General features: G+C 41.5%; 1 long non-coding RNA gene across 1 annotated transcript; it reads left to right on the forward strand.

The window, feature by feature from the left end:
* Positions 1–9,707: 9,707 nt before the first annotated feature.
* On the forward strand, positions 9,708–10,608 carry LOC147451969 (uncharacterized). The gene is made up of 3 exons (XR_015188987.1): positions 9,708–9,906; positions 9,991–10,100; positions 10,276–10,608. It is a non-coding gene; the product is annotated as an uncharacterized LOC147451969 (long non-coding RNA).
* Positions 10,609–15,897: the final 5,289 nt, after the last annotated feature.

Here is a 15,897-nt window from a genome sequence, read left to right on the forward strand (position 1 = left end):
GTACTTAACAGGTGTCCTACGAAAGCTTTGCAGTCTATTACTCCATATGAAGCATGGCATGATAGAAAGCCTTCTATTGAGAACATGCGTGTTTTTGGATGTTTGGCATATGCTTTGGTGCCACAAGTGCAGCGCAGAAAATTGGATGATAAGGCTGTCAAATGTATTTTTGTTGGTTATAGTGCTGAAAGCAAAGGTTACAGGTTGTATCATCCGCAAACAAAACGTATTCTGGTTTCTCGAGATGTAGTGTTTGTGGAAGATTCTGTTCAGTCCTTGCTGTCATGTACTAGAGACAGTAATGTAAGCTCACAAGACATTTATGACACTTTGTTGCCTCTTTTCAGTGGTGGAAATACGAATGTAAGTTCCAATGAGGAAAATGTACAGCCTATGGGGGTTTCTGAAAATGTTTTAGATCAGCCTATTACTGATGCAGATGTACATGATGTACTTGATGAGGAAAGGGCTGAAAATGAGCAGGCTAGAGGTATGCCAAAATGGCTGGTGCAAACTTTGCGTGATAGTAAATTGGATGCACCTTTGTCTAGTCGTACTCGTTCAGGCTCTCGCCATGCATCTTATGCATCAGATTGTTATGCTTTGGCTGTGTCTAGTTTACATGATGTTGAGGAGCCTCTGTCTTTTGATGAAGCACAAAATTCAGAAAATTGGATGGTTGCCATGCAATCAGAATATGATACACTTATAGAAAATGACACATGGACTTTATGTGATTTGCCTCCTGGAAAAAAGACCATTGGTACTGATGGGGGCTTTTCACAAGACAAGCTCCCATACCCCTCTTCTCTCATCCCCACCCCATGAAAACCCCCTCTTAGGGAGGGAGTGATAAAAGGCATTGGAAAAAGTAAGAAAAAAAATAAAGTATGATTATGTAAATATATAAGAAAGGTAAAATAGGCCACCTCATGCCTGCGGGGTAGCCCATCCCCACCTTGCCTCCTTTTTCTTCACTATTGCCCCGCCGGGTGTCCCTTTTCCTCTCCTCCACTCAAAAGGTCAACCCCCTCTCTCTTCCCCTTGTCCTTTCTCCTTTCTCTCTCCCCTCAAGCTACCCCACCTCTCACTAATAATGCATTTTCTTGTGTTTACATGCAACTTACCCTATCTTCCAAAATAGTATACCCCACCCCCTCTTTCTCTCTCCTATCATATCCCATGACCCAAATACCCCCCTCTCTCTCTAAAGGGCGCCATATCTCTTTTCTTGTAGCTAAATAACCTTCCCCACACTCACACACACTCAGTTTCACTGAAAAAAGGTTCCCACAGACCCATCTTCACCCAGTGGTTATCTGATTTTTCTTGTGTTCACACACATCTGCACACAGATTCACCTCTGAACACACTCCCCTCTCTCCCCTCTCTCCCCTTTTGTAATTACTTTATTCTCCATGTCACCTCTCACTTTATTTCATCAACCCATCTCTCTCTCTCTTAGTCTCTCTCTCATGAGACTCCTGTTCTGGCACATATACACACAGCTAGACAAGTGGGGCCCACAGTCACATGGCCTATGTAGATAATGATTTCTTCATTTCTAAATTCTAGAATTCCTCCCCCCTCCTCCCCTATATAAAGAGGGATCACCATCACACTAAACACACAACATCACCAAAGAACACACTATGCACTGTGTGTGCCTAGTGCACACACACACACCCACACCATCACCATCACCATCACCGCAATCACCATGCTTGTCTTGAGCATGACCTCTACACCCTTGGATATGGAAGATGAAGGGAAACTAAATGAAGGATGATGGCCATAACCCTCGTGCGAGTCTTCGCCATCAACTCCCACCTATCCGCCATGTGCTCTACCACTCTCTCCCTTCTCATTCCCCTACCCTATGCTCCCCATTTCATCGCCTTATTCTCTAAATAAAGCTTGAGGTTTTGTGAGTATGTTTTCTTGCAATGTTTTGCCCATGTGAGGTGTGAGGAATCTCCACCTAATCTTGTGTTTGGAGTGAGCTTGTGTATGTGTGAAGGGTGTGCGGATTCACCATCCTTTTGTGGTGCCTAAGTATTAAGCCGCTATACCCCCTCCCTCACTCTCTCTCTCTCTCTCTCTCTCTCTCACTTGATCTCATTCCCTTTCCTCTTCATCATTACTCCCAAGCATCCATCTCTCTTGGATGAAAACTTTGTTATGGTGGTGTGTTGTTTGCATCCTAGCCGCTGAAGCTAGGTGGTGCCCCTGTTTGCTTTACCATGACAAGCTCGAGGCGCTCCATTCGGTCCCCGGTGTTTTAGAGGCCGTCGGGGTTCGGGGTTTGCTTTGGTCCCGTCATTTGGTGCCCCCACGGAGGATCTTTTCATGAAACCCTTCAGTTTACAAGACTGAAACCCCTAAACTATTGTGAATGGATGAATGGCTAGCAGGATTTACTAATTGGACGACAGAAGAAGAAGAGCTCCAAGCACAACTAGACGAACTCCGCATCTCCATCGAAGCTCGAGTGCTAGGCGTAACGGTAATCGATTTGCAGTGGGAGAGTCAACCAACACGCCAAACCCAGTGGATATACATAGGCCAAGTGCCAAGAAGAAGAAGGAGAAGGTCGAAACCATGTCCGCAACCTACAACCAACCCACAACAACAAAATGGAAGGAGCTCTACACAATAGAGAATCAACACTATTCTACTTTGAGAATCGGGTAACTCAAGTCACCGAGGTAATTATCACAGTCAGTTTTCAAGTCGCACCTGATGCTGCAACACAGATAACGGAATCATTGGCTCACACTCTCACTAGAGAAACTAGGGATCTACTGAGTTTGTTTCAGGAAAGAACACCACCCTCTCCCACAAGCTTGGATAGTGACTAAGAACCTCTAAGCTTCACATGAATCAGTACAACCTACCTCAAGACAATTCACACATACCAACACGTGTACGCTCAATCAAGGTAATACTGGATTTGAAGGCTCACTACCAGCACGTCATTGACACCTTGCTGGGTGGGGAGCGATTTTTTGAGGTTCTGGCATCAGATCAACCATTTGTCTTACCTTTGGTACAAGGCAATGTACCGTTTGAAGTTTTAATCTATGTCCTAGTATAAGAGGGTATACACGCCTCCTTGTAAAGAAGAAAAAAACTTTTGCAAGTTAAGCAGTGTGTCTTTCTAGCTCTCTCTCAGTAATCATGGCAAGTGTAGCATTTCCAACATTTAAAGGAAATAAGGGGGAGGATTTGGTAACAGACTTCCTAGATGACTTTGAAGTAGCATGTGTAGTGAGCAACAAAGATACGGATGAATCCCGGGTTAGAATCTTTAAGCATCTCATGAAGCTAGAAGCTAGATCATGGTACAATGCACTTCCACAAGCAACCAAGGATGACTGGGAACCCTTAAAAACCGCTTTTAAGAGGCGCTTTGGGGGAGGTACCACTTCAGAAAAGTTGTGGGACAAGTTGAGAGACTTGAAGCAGGAGGGTCTTTTAGAATATGCCACCTATGAGTCCAAATTTGTGGATTTGTGAGAACGGTGGGTTGAGCCACTGGCAAGGGGGGAAGATGCACCCGATTTCCTAAAAAAATATCGGTTCACGCATGGCTTATTGCTGCTTCTCAAGGAGAAGGTGAAACGTAGATTTCCGGCTACGTACGAGTTAGCCGTTGAGATTGCTCGCCTTAAGGACAAGAAGCTGCGAATGAAAGCCAAAGAAACCGAGTCAACAGAAACAGCAACATCACGTCGACCAGAAACTATGAAAACCACCATTCCACCACCACCACTGGCTCTTGGGGTAAGAGATGACCAACAAGATATGTTGGCCCATATTACTGACCAACTGCAGAATTTATCTGTCCACTTAATACAACAAGGGAGGAGTCAAGAAAGAGATCAAGACCCTAGAAGAGCACGACGACAAAACAGGGAGTATCATTGCTACAACTGTGGAGAAGACGGTCACGGTATGTACTACTGTCCCAAACCACGACAAAACTATAATAGAGGAGGTAGGAGGAACCAATTGTCACCCCCTAGAGAAAGAACACCCCCACCCCGAGCACCAACCCCACCAACACAAATTCTACGTCCACCCCAGACACCACTACAAGCATCCATTCCACCTCTTCCACCAGCCCCACCACCTGATCGCCCTGTAAACATCATAAGGCTAGAAGAGAAAGGAAAAGCTGTAGTAGTGGATCCACCCAGAGCAAAGGAGAGGGACAAGGGTAAGGAGAAGGTAACCTTTTTAGAACCACTTGAGGCCATGACTTGAGGCCATTTATAGGAAGTTTATGTAATGTAGCCTCGCGGTTTTGTCATAAAAGGACAAGAGGACAAAGTGTGCAAATGTAACAAGGCTTTGTATGGGTTGAAGCAATCTCCTTGTGCTTGGTATGAGAAAGCTGATACTCATTTGGTCAAACAAGGTTTTCGTAATAGTCCAACAGAAAGCACATTGTATGTAAAGCATGAGGGTGATGTATTTCTCATCGTGGTTCTTTATGTTGATGATTTGCTGATCACTGGACCAAATGAGAGACATATTGCTGAATTTAAGGCTGATTTAAATGCTACTTTCAAGATGAAAGATTTGGGGCTGTTGCATCATTACTTGGGTATACAGTTTAAGCAGTGTGATGGTGGTATTGCCTTGTGTCAGAAAAGTTACATAGAGACATTGCTATGTAAGTTTGGACTTGAGGATTGCAAACCTATTGCCACTCCCATGGAAACAGGTTTGAAGTTGAGTCTACATGATGCTGGCGATCCTGCTGATGTCACTCTTTACCAAACTGCTGTTCACTGCCTCATTTATGTATGCAACACGAGGCCAGATATTCAGTTTGCAGTCTCACAGGTCAGCAAATTTATGCATAGCCCAGGGTCTAAGCATTGGCAGGCTGTCAAGAGGATTTTCCGCTACCTTAGTGGCACTTTACATCTTGGCTTGTTTTATCCCAAGGGGGGATCATTGCCGCCAAACGTACATGCTTTTTCGGACTCAGATTGGGCTGGTTGTTTTGACACGCGAGTGTCCACAAGTGGTTTTTGTTTCATGCTTGGCAGTTCATGTATATCATGGTTGAGCAAGAAGCAACCTACTGTGGCCACTTCGAGTTGTGAGGCTGAGTGCAGGGCAGTCTTCACAGCTACAGTTGAGTGTGTATGGCTCAGACGCCTTATGGCTGATTTGGGTGTTGGACAGGAAACTGCCAACACTATATACACTGACAGTCAGAGCGCATTGGCAGTTGCGAGGAACCCAGTTTTTCATGCTCGCAAAAAGCACATTGAGGTGCATTACCACTATGTCAGGGAGAGGCTCTCAGCAGGAGAGATCAGCTTGGCTTATGTTCCAACACACGACAACCTTGCAGATCATTTCACAAAGGCATTGTCTCGTAAGAAACTTGAAGCTTTCCGCAAAGCTTTGGGCTTACTCCCCTTTGTGGACTGATCCTGTCCTCAGGGCATGGCACTTCCATTTACTCATGTGCCAGCTCTTGTTCACCGCATCACTCCAGGGGGGATTTGTTACCATATACATGTGGTAGTGATGTGTGTGAACACACTAGGACCGCCGGGGCATTTTTTCTCTCTTTAGGAGGTTTTTTCCCCCGTGCATTGTATATACGCCCATCACTCTAGGGCTATCCATCTTTCCATTGCACACTAAGTAACACACTCTCTATTGTGTGCCTTAAGCTTCCTTCGTCTTCTCCAAGCTGTGTGTGTTTCTCTGCAACCCTAATTCCAACACACGACGGGCAAGAATCCTACGGGACACCAAAAGTACTATGCTAAGTTAGTAAAAACGTACTATGGTCCCTTCCAGATTCTTAAACCAATCAATGAGATGGACTATCAACTCAAGTTGCCTAGTCATTGGCTCATACACAATGCTTTTCATATGAGCCTACTAAAGCCTTACAAAGGAGAGACACCTCAAGAACCAACTATTGAAGACCCACCGGAGATCGAGGACCAAGAAGAGGTGCTGCAGCCCGAGTCCATTCTCCGACATGAAGACAAGGTATTGAGAGGCGGTAAGATTATCCGTCAATATCTTATTAAGTTTAAGAACTATCCTTTTGAAGATGCTAGATGGATGCAAGGCATACAACTATAGGATAACCTAAACCTTGTCAATGCTTACAACACTTTCCTAGAGTAAGAAAATGTAAAAATGTCTAAAATGAACAATGTTTTTTAAGACTCTCTTTTCTTTATTGTGCACAAATGTTTAGTATGCATGCTTAGGATCAAATTTGCGTAGACGACATCTTCTAAACACCAAGTAGAGCTTGTCACTTTACTATGGAATATTGATAGGACTAATGCGCAAACATGCTTGTAGCAACTTAAGCTCTCAAGTGCCAAATGGATTTAGTCATCCATTGTGGAACGATGTCTTAGGGTAAAATAGGGATCCTCTACTCACTAGGAAAAGGACTAATGATGACTAGGATTTATCTTTTTTATCCCATAGTCGAGGACGACTATGATTTCAAGAGAGAGGTAATGTCATAATAACTAATATCTATTTCTCCTAAATGATTTTCTCATGTTAAACTGATTATCTAATATAGGGAAGTACCAGGGGAGAAAAATCTAGCATATTGGTTAATCTGGCAGACCGGCCACCGTAGGGATCCAAAGGGGGGGCCATCTGCAAAAGAGCAATGTGCAACAATGGGCTTCAAAGACCCTAAGGTTCAACCCATTAAGACTTCCAAAATGCTAAGGTTCCAAAATTCAAAGGTTAGGTCCAATGGTCAAAACCTAGGGAATATTGAATGCTTGTGGGAAGATTCAAAAGTCTTAGCACATCCCTATCTTGGAGGGGGGCGATCCCTTTTAGTAGGGGATAAGAGAGAAACACACACACACCTAGAAAGCTCCCTCTACACAAAGGGAATAGGGGACACATGTCAACTTGCTAGCCCAGTTTCCCCCAAGGTGCATTCAAATCCTATTGGATGGCCATAGAGGTGGAACAATGAGAATTAGGCTAGAGTACATTTAGTTTAATTCATTAAAAAACACTTGATAAAAGAAACAATTGAAATTAATCTCTCTAGAAGACTATTGGACAGTCTCCCAGGGGGTCCAGTGAGCACTTGATAAAAGAACCAATAGAAATTAAGCTCTGTAGAAGACTATTGGACAGTCTCCCAAGGGGTCCAGTGAGCATTCAACAGCCCAATGGCTTGCCTGATTCCTATTGGCAAGAAGACTAAGAGGTCCAATGAGAGTTTAATTGCATTAATTAAATACCTAAAGCTCTCACCAAAGGGGAAAGGGGGACACATGTCACAAGGCTATCACTTATGCTTCTTAATTATCATTGGCTAAGCTTTGCAGGGTCCAATGGGATGCCATCATGAGTAAAAAGCAAGAGGGGTCAACCAAGAGAGAGAGGGGGGATTGATTTTGGAAAGGCATTATCACACACACACTCACACAATCTCATGTGTGGAGTAAAGAAGGCTATCTCCTTCTCAAGCTTTAATGGAAAGCTCATCATCTACTCCAAGCTTGTGATAAGGGAGGCCTACGCCATCAACTCTTGGCTTTGTGATGCAAATCCAACCAAGAGCCAAGCTCCAATGCATGCTCATATCCTCGACCATGCTAATAACTAAGCTATGCTAAGCTATTATGAGTGATTATGTGAGGAGGCATACTTCTTTCTTGTAAGAATACTCCTTCTTCCTCTCGATCTAGTCTCATACCCCGCTAGCTCTCACCATCTTCAAAGGTGTGTAAGGTCTTGGGTCTGAGACCATGAGGGAATTGATGTTGTGGTTTATAAGTGCGAGCTTGGTGCTTGAACCTTCCATCTTTATTGCACCAACAAGTTATTGAGAAGGAAGACAGAGTATTTTATTGTAAAATCTCCCTTGATGGGGGAAACCTATAATACAAATCCTTTTGGAGGGGGGAGTGGCTCCATAAAAATCCGGTCCTCAACTGTTGTCAATAGTTTAATTTCTCTGTCTTTTTGAAGTATTGTTCATGCCTATCTAACTAGGTGTTATGCTTTTGTTATTCTCTCCATCCAAGCACTCTTGCTATGCTCATTTTAGGAATCCATTCTAATAAAATGCTCACTATGTCTATGTTATTTTCCGCTACACACAAGTTACTAGACCATTAAATGTTACATTGTGCCACCATTAGAATTATGATTGGTTGGAACCTCAAAGATAATGTACTTGATACTTTCTACAACTTCCAAGGGTTCTTTATTGTACACAATGCATGTCTTCTCCTTGTTGAGAATTTTCATCAAGCATAACCCATATTTGGAGACATTCACCATCAACCCACTTTGCAAGAAAAGTTTTCCAACTGAAGACAATCATAAGATTTTGGGCATCTTTGAAGTATTTGCCAAAAGCACCACATCATCCACATACAACAATGAGATGATCACCACATTCCAGAATATAACCTCTTCAATGCCTTCTTAGTGCATAAGTTTGAATACCATGTGTTTCGAATCATCAATGAGTAGTCCAAAGAGAGTTGGACAAAGTGGGCATCCCTGTTGAGCACCAAAGTACTTGTGCAAAAAGCTTTAATTCCCTCTCTTTTATATATTGAAAACATCCTCTATAAGTCTCTAAAGGTTCTCTCAAAGAGGAATAATGCCCTACACATGTTTTTACAATTCTTCTTCATGTCATGGAGGCAGTGTCAATGGTTGGCACTATTCACAGTAGGTTGATGCTCTTCTTGGAGAAATTTATGAATACTTTCATTTGTTAGAGATTCCTTTGTGAGGAAATCATGCTTAGTGTTAAGAGGAGGATGCATGTGTCACTCAGAACAATCCCAAGGGCAAGGAGTAGAGAGGAGAATGGGTGAAGTGTTGCAAGAGAGATAATGAAGTCTACATACTCACTATAGAGATGATGCAAAATAGGACTAGATGATATGATGGAATCATAAGTGAAGAGATAGAGAGCGGTCTATATGGAAAAGGAGCCATGCAACCCAAAATCACCTCGTTTCTAGCGCATCTTTGGTAGCATTAGGAGAAATATGAACCTTGCATGGGCCTTGTAAGGAATCCTAATTTTTAGGGATTAAGGCTAATGGTGTGTAGGGTTAAGGGAACAAGGGCATTCAAGAAGCTAGTTTTTAGTAGGCTTTTCTAACCTTTTTTTAGACACATGTAGGATGTGGACCTAGGAGGTCACCTTCTCTCTCTAGCTTTTTGAAAGTGAAGGGAGTAAAGAGGTGTGGCCACATTATCAAAAACGTGGATCACTAAGAGTCAAAATTTGACTTTAAAAAAAAAAAAGTTAGTTTTACTTATTTTTGACTTAAAACTCCCCCCCAATATATATCCATATCAAAAAAGTATTTTTTGACCTTTTTTTAAACTTACAAGTACTAAAAGTCCAATTTTTCAAAAAAAAAACTCCCCCCCCCAAAAAAAAAACCTTTCTTCTCTCTTCCTCCTCCCTCCTTTCTCCCTCTCCTCTCTCTCCCTGCCCCCTTCTCTCCTCCTCCTCCCCTCTCTCCCTCTCCCCCACTTTCCCCTTCTCTCCTCCCATGTTCCTCCCTCTCCCTCCCTGCCCCCTTCTCTCCTCCTTCTCCACACTCTCTCTCTCTCCCCCACTACCCCCTTGTCTTCTCCCATGTTCCTCTCTCTCCCTCCCCCCTCTCTCTTTTCATCCTTTGATTCCTCATGCAACAGCTACCATGGTGCTCAAGGACATCACAAATCGTATGCATACATATTTGCTTGTTCGCAACGTTTGCACCGAAGGCCGCACGTGAGGGTGAGCAGATGTCATCCCAGGAACGTCGTACCATCGGTGAGATGAATGTTGACGATTCTTCAATATCTTGCTAATACCATCACATATTTGAATAAAACACCCCTTTATGCAAGGTAACAATATACTTCTTACTTTTGATTGTGTTCTTCTTATCATAAACTTTGAAGTCTAAGGTGTTTCCTCTACTTGTTTTGTAGTGCTTGGCACAAAGGTTGCTTTTATGCACAAATAGTGAAAGGCTGCAGGTTAGAGAGGCCAAGTGTCACCACTTTTCCTCTAAAACAGTTTTCTTTGTTACATCTTGTAGGTAGGTGCTTCAAATCCATGCTTATTAGGGGTGGTAATCTCATCCTAATGTATATTTTTGTATTGTTTATTCCCAGTTAGATAGAAATACTTGCAAATTTGTACAACATATACTTAACAAGTGTCTTCATGATATAGCTTGCAAATGTTGAATTCATACATGTTTTTGTTACAAGGTGACCTCTTGCTATGCTAGTTGAGTGGCGTTGTTTGCAAGAATGGCTCAAGGAACTAGCATAACATGAAGCTTTTACGGTGGCACAAAGCTCTCCTTAGCGGCAATGTGGCTCCCACTACACCAAAAATCATTATGCTAACATGGAGAGATCCCTAGTAGGACAATGCAAAAACTTTTCATCAGCAGCAACACACCCTTTTCTAACATGAGGACACTCCTACCAAAGATATTTTTATGTGATAGGTCACCCCAGGAGTATACCATATCATGGAATGGATGTAAGAACTATGACCGCACTACTCCTTGGAAGTTGTTCACAGATGTATGTTTATCAAAGTTAATGAGAAGAAATTTAAACTTTTTTGTTTGTTGATGTGTAAGAGCACTCTAGGTCTACCATATTTTAAATTGTTTGATAAGTTAAATAAAATTTGTAGTCATTTAAAGTGTAAGTTTGTTTTTGTTTGGTAAGATTGTACATGAGAAGACATAATAAAGGATAAGAGATCTTGACGGAATAAGCCTCGATTAGATTCCTACCATGCACTTGTGACACAAGACCTCTCCTTGAACCCTTTGATTTCTATCATTGTGGGAAGTCCAAGGGTGGTCTATTTTCAAATTTTTAGCAATAACTTTTTTTAAAAGGAAATTTTGGTTATTTTAAAGTTTGTACACAGTCTAGTTCATTCTGATTGTTTTCCTTCAGTTTCAATTTTTGATCGAAGGCACTCCTTGGAAGCCACTTTTGAAGGTGTTAGGGTGAGATTCTGAGAAAGTTTTGTATGTAGGAAATGCAGTCCTTAACACAATTAAAAACATTGGTTCTCTGAGTATTTTCAGATTCCATGGTTTTAATGCCCGTTCGAGCCCGTAGATTAAGGAAAAAGTAAGAAATGTCTGTTTTACATCATTTTTAAAGAAATTGCCAACTTGCACGTTGATTTTTGGAAAATCCGAGTAGGATATGATTTTTTTGCATCACACGATGGTCGAAAAGCGCGACGAGATGAACAAATTTATGTGAGACAAGCCCAGACAGATTCGGAGCCAATTGAACACTAGAAGCTCTTGAAAACAGCCTAAAAGTTCAACACTTGAATTATGGCCATGCATAAAAAAAAATCTTGTACGTGTCATTTTAGGGCCCCAGGGACCCTCAACATGAGGGGCCACAAGGGCGCGCAAATTGGCCATTCAAAATTTTTGGATGGCCAATTTGCGCGCCCTTGTGGCCCCTCATGTTGAGGGTCCCTGGGGCCCTAAAATGACAAGTATAGGCTTTTTCTGATGCATAGCCATGAGATAGAATTGGGCAAATTAATGTGTTCATAGCAAACTCTCCCCCCCCCCAAATGGCAAATAGCTAAACATTGTATCATGCCATGCATAAAAAAAAATCTTGTACTCCAAAAAATTTGGATGGCCAATTTGCGCGCCCTTGTGGCCCCTCATGTTGAGGGTCCCTGGGGCCCTAAAATGACAAGTACAAGATTTTGTTTTATGCATGGCATGATACAATTTTTAGCTATTTGCCATTTGGAGGGGGGGGGGGGGAGAGTTTGCTATGAATACATTAATTTGCCCAATTCTATCTCATGGCTATACATCAGAAAAAGCCTATACTTGTCATTTTAGGGCCCTAAGGGCCCTCAACACAAGGGGCCACAAGGGCGCGCAAATTGGCCATCCAAAATTTTTGGATGGCCAATTTGCGCGCCCTTGTGGCCCCTCATGTTGAGGGTCCCTGGGGCCCTAAATGACAAGTACAAGATTTTGTTTTATGCATGGCATGATCAATGTTTAGCTATTTGCCATTTGGGGGGGGGGGGCGGAGAGAGTTTGCCATGAATACATTAATTTGCCCAACTCTATCTCATGGCTATGCATCATAAAAAGCCTATACTTGTCATTTTAGGGCCCCAGGGACCCTACATAAGGGGCCACAAGGGCGCGCAAAAATTTTGGATGGCCAATTTGTGCGCCCTGGTGGCCCCTCATGTTGAGGGTCCCTGGGGCCCTAAAATGACAAGTACACGATTTTTTTTTATGCATGGCATGATACAATGTTTAGCTATTTGCCATTGGGGGGGGGGGGGAAGAGTTTGCTATGAATACATTAATTTGCCCAATTCTATCTCATGGCTATGCATCAGAAAAAGCCTATACTTGAAATTTCAGGGCCCCAGGGACCCTCAACATGAGGGGATGGCCAATTTGCGCGCTCTTGTGGCCCCTCATGTTGAGGGTCCCTGGGGCCCTGAAATGACAAGTATAGGCTTTTTCTGATGCATAGTCATGAGATAGAATTGAGCAAATTAATGTATTCATAGCAAACTCTCCCCCCCCCAATGGCAAATAGCTAAACATTGTATCATGCCATGCATAAAAAAAAATCTTGTACTTGTCACTTTAGGGCCACAAGGACCCTCAACATGAGGGGCCACAAGGGCACGCAAATTGGCCATCCAAAAATTTTGGATGGCCAGTTTGCGCGCCCTTGTGACCCCTCTTGTTGAGGGTCCCTGGGGTCCTAAAATGACAAGTACAAGCTTTTTGTTAATGCATGGCCATGAGATAGAACTGGGCAGTTTAATGTGTTCATAGCAACCCCTCCCCCCCCCCAAATGGCACATACCTAAACCTTGTATCATACTTATCAACCATTTTTTACTTCCTTGTGTCCATCCCCTGTTCTTGGAAATATCTTGGTCCCTATTTGTACCTGGATGGGCATTCTACGAGCCGTTGTGATCCCTCTTGTTGAGGGTCCCTGGGGCTTCAAAATGACAAACAGGGGCTTTGTTTTAATGTATGGCCATGAGATAGAGTTGTAGTGTTTGATGTCCGGAGTATTCACTATGTGCATTCACCACAATGGATTGAAAGTAGCCCTTATAGGCCTTACCTACACATGTTTCTGTAACTTTACAAGAATATAAATTCCCTTCTGTTGAACACACGTGCTATGTTACATATACTTTAGTGAACTCCCAAGGTCAAAGGCCTCACAAATTTTGTGCACTCATAACATTTAGCACTAGAAATCAACCAAACAAGGAGCCAATTTTTACTTCCTTGTGTTCACATCGTGTTCTTGGGAATGTTTTGGTTAAGCCATTTCTTTGGTATTTAAAACCACATGTGACCCCTATTGTTATAGTATCCAACCAAAGGTTTCTTGATTAGCAGTTATATAGGTTCGAGTGATACATATCTTCTATGTTAACAATGCATGTATCTATATTTTATATTTACACTTTCTCTATCCAAATGAGCTACATAGTAAAAATCAAATCCGCAATTGAACAATTAAGTTCACAAGGTGATAGCTATTGGTATGATCTTTAGCAATACCAAATAAATATCTACCAATAGCGAATGAATAGGGATATTTAAGAAGATTTGATACCAAAAACTTCTCAACACTACTCAAAAAGGTGGAAACTCAAAGACTTTATAATATATATGATGAAACAAGAATCAATAATAAGTCACCGCTATATATCTACACCTCCATCTCAAGTTGTCATTTCTCTAAGTCAAGCTTGGCATAGGCATAGTATGGAAACAATAACATTTTGGAAAGCAAGAATTTAGCTTTCTCAACTTTTGAAATGTTGCTATTGATATATATTCAACATCCCCAAATGAGGACATCTTGACAAAGGTTATGATCCACTTAATAAGAATAACCATTAGTGATTAAACTGAAATCAAAATATTGCATGAATTTCTTAATGGTGGAATGATTAAGACTTGAAACTTCAAACATCTTACAGGCAAATCAGAATATCCATAAAAATCAACAATATTTCTCAAATCTGTATGAAACTCCAGTAATCTAAATTAAATACTCTCACTCAGTGTGACACCATTTAACAAAAAGAAATATTTATATTGCATTTATAGACGAATCCAGTCTCATAAAAATAATTACAAATGGAGACAATGTTGTTGCTGTTAGGCTTCTCTTACGAGTATTTTTCTTTCTCATCTAGAGATTCATATACACGAGTATTTGTGTGTCTATGACACTAGGGAAGATAGTAGTACTATAGGGATGGCTTTTCTAAGAGCTCCTAGAGAGTACCTATTGGTTCAAGATTCTACAAAAATCCTACTATTCTTATCAAAATCTTTTAACACGGTAGTGAAAGGTTCCTCACGGAACAAAAATAGGGTGATTTCCATCTCTGCACATGGTTGCTTGCTCATTTCCTCCCAAAACAAGTTGACTCTGTAAGTAATCAACAGATTATGTGAGCACAAAGTTATAAAGTACAAAATGATATCATTATAATAATCTAATGACAACTATACAAAGAATAAATTATAAGAAAAATCTTTGATGACTCTCCATAGATAACACAACTTACTTACATTGTGAGACTCAATCACATGCTACAAAACTATAGATGGCGCACCAAAGCCATCAAAAAAATAGCACCACCCAATGTTATGAGGTGTGAAGCCTAAACATTGAAATCCATAAAGAGGTTAATTCCCTTCAGCATGATAAACTTAAAGATTGAGATGATCTTAAGCTCTGAATGTAAGCTACAAGGGTAGTTTTCTCACCATTTTATCTTTATGTTGGAGATGAATCCTTGCAATGCCCATGCACTATTCACACCTCCTGTTCTTGTGGTATGCAAGTCATGTGAGTTGATGATTTTTCCACCTTCGGAAGTAGAGGTTTCCATGTAGTGTGAGTGAATGAAAGTAGAAGGAGGAGAATCTTGTTTCATGTTGTAATGGAGGTGAGAGAAGGGAGAAGAGCTAGCTTGGTGTGGAACTATGTGGTGGGCAAGGGGAAGAAATGGGGGAGAAGCTTGCTTGGTGCTACAATGGAGATGGGAGAAAGCTAGTAGAGAGATAATGTTGGACTATAGGGGGTGCATGTGGCTGTTGCAGCCATGGAGAGCTTGGAAAAGGGTTTGTAGAGAGAGAAAGTCACTTTTTAGCTATAGAATAGGTTTGGAAAGACTTTGGAGGGTGGAAAATGATGTTTTGAATTTTTTTGAAAAAATTTAATTTTTTGGAATTTTTTAGTGCATGTTTTTTACTTTTGGAGGTCAAAAATACTTTTTTGACCATGAAATAGGTTAGGGGATCTTTAAAGGAAGGAAAACTTGAAATTTGAAATTTTTTGAAAATTTGAAATTTTAAGTGTATTTTTAAATCCGGGCCAAAAATTGGGGGAAAAAGGTCAAAGTGGTTCCCCCCCCCTTTCCCCTAGCCACCTCTCTTACCTTCTCACTAGGTAAGAGGCCATTAAGAGGTGTAAGTCTACCTTATCCCCCTACTTTTTTGAGGGTATAGAGTGTGTCCACCACCCTCTTCCTATTGGCTGGCCTCTAATTAACCTTAATCCCAAAGGGCCCCTAGAGGGTTCATATTTTTCCTAATGGTTGTTAGAGTCCCAAAGTGGGTGATGATTACTCATCACAATATCCATCACAAAAATTCTAGGGAAGATGTTTTGGCATGCAAAAAGGAGTTCTTTTGGTGATGTAGCTAGCATGTAACTTCTCTAAGTGTGAAAGATTAAAATGGAGGTCTACATTTGATAATACCCTAATGGTGAGCTTCAAGCAAAATGACCAAAGAACGTTCA

The sequence above is a fragment of the Adiantum capillus-veneris genome, chromosome 8 (assembly GCF_014529385.1).
Source record: "Adiantum capillus-veneris isolate H3 chromosome 8, ASM1452938v2, whole genome shotgun sequence".
NCBI classification, from domain to species: Eukaryota; Viridiplantae; Streptophyta; class Polypodiopsida; order Polypodiales; family Pteridaceae; genus Adiantum; species Adiantum capillus-veneris.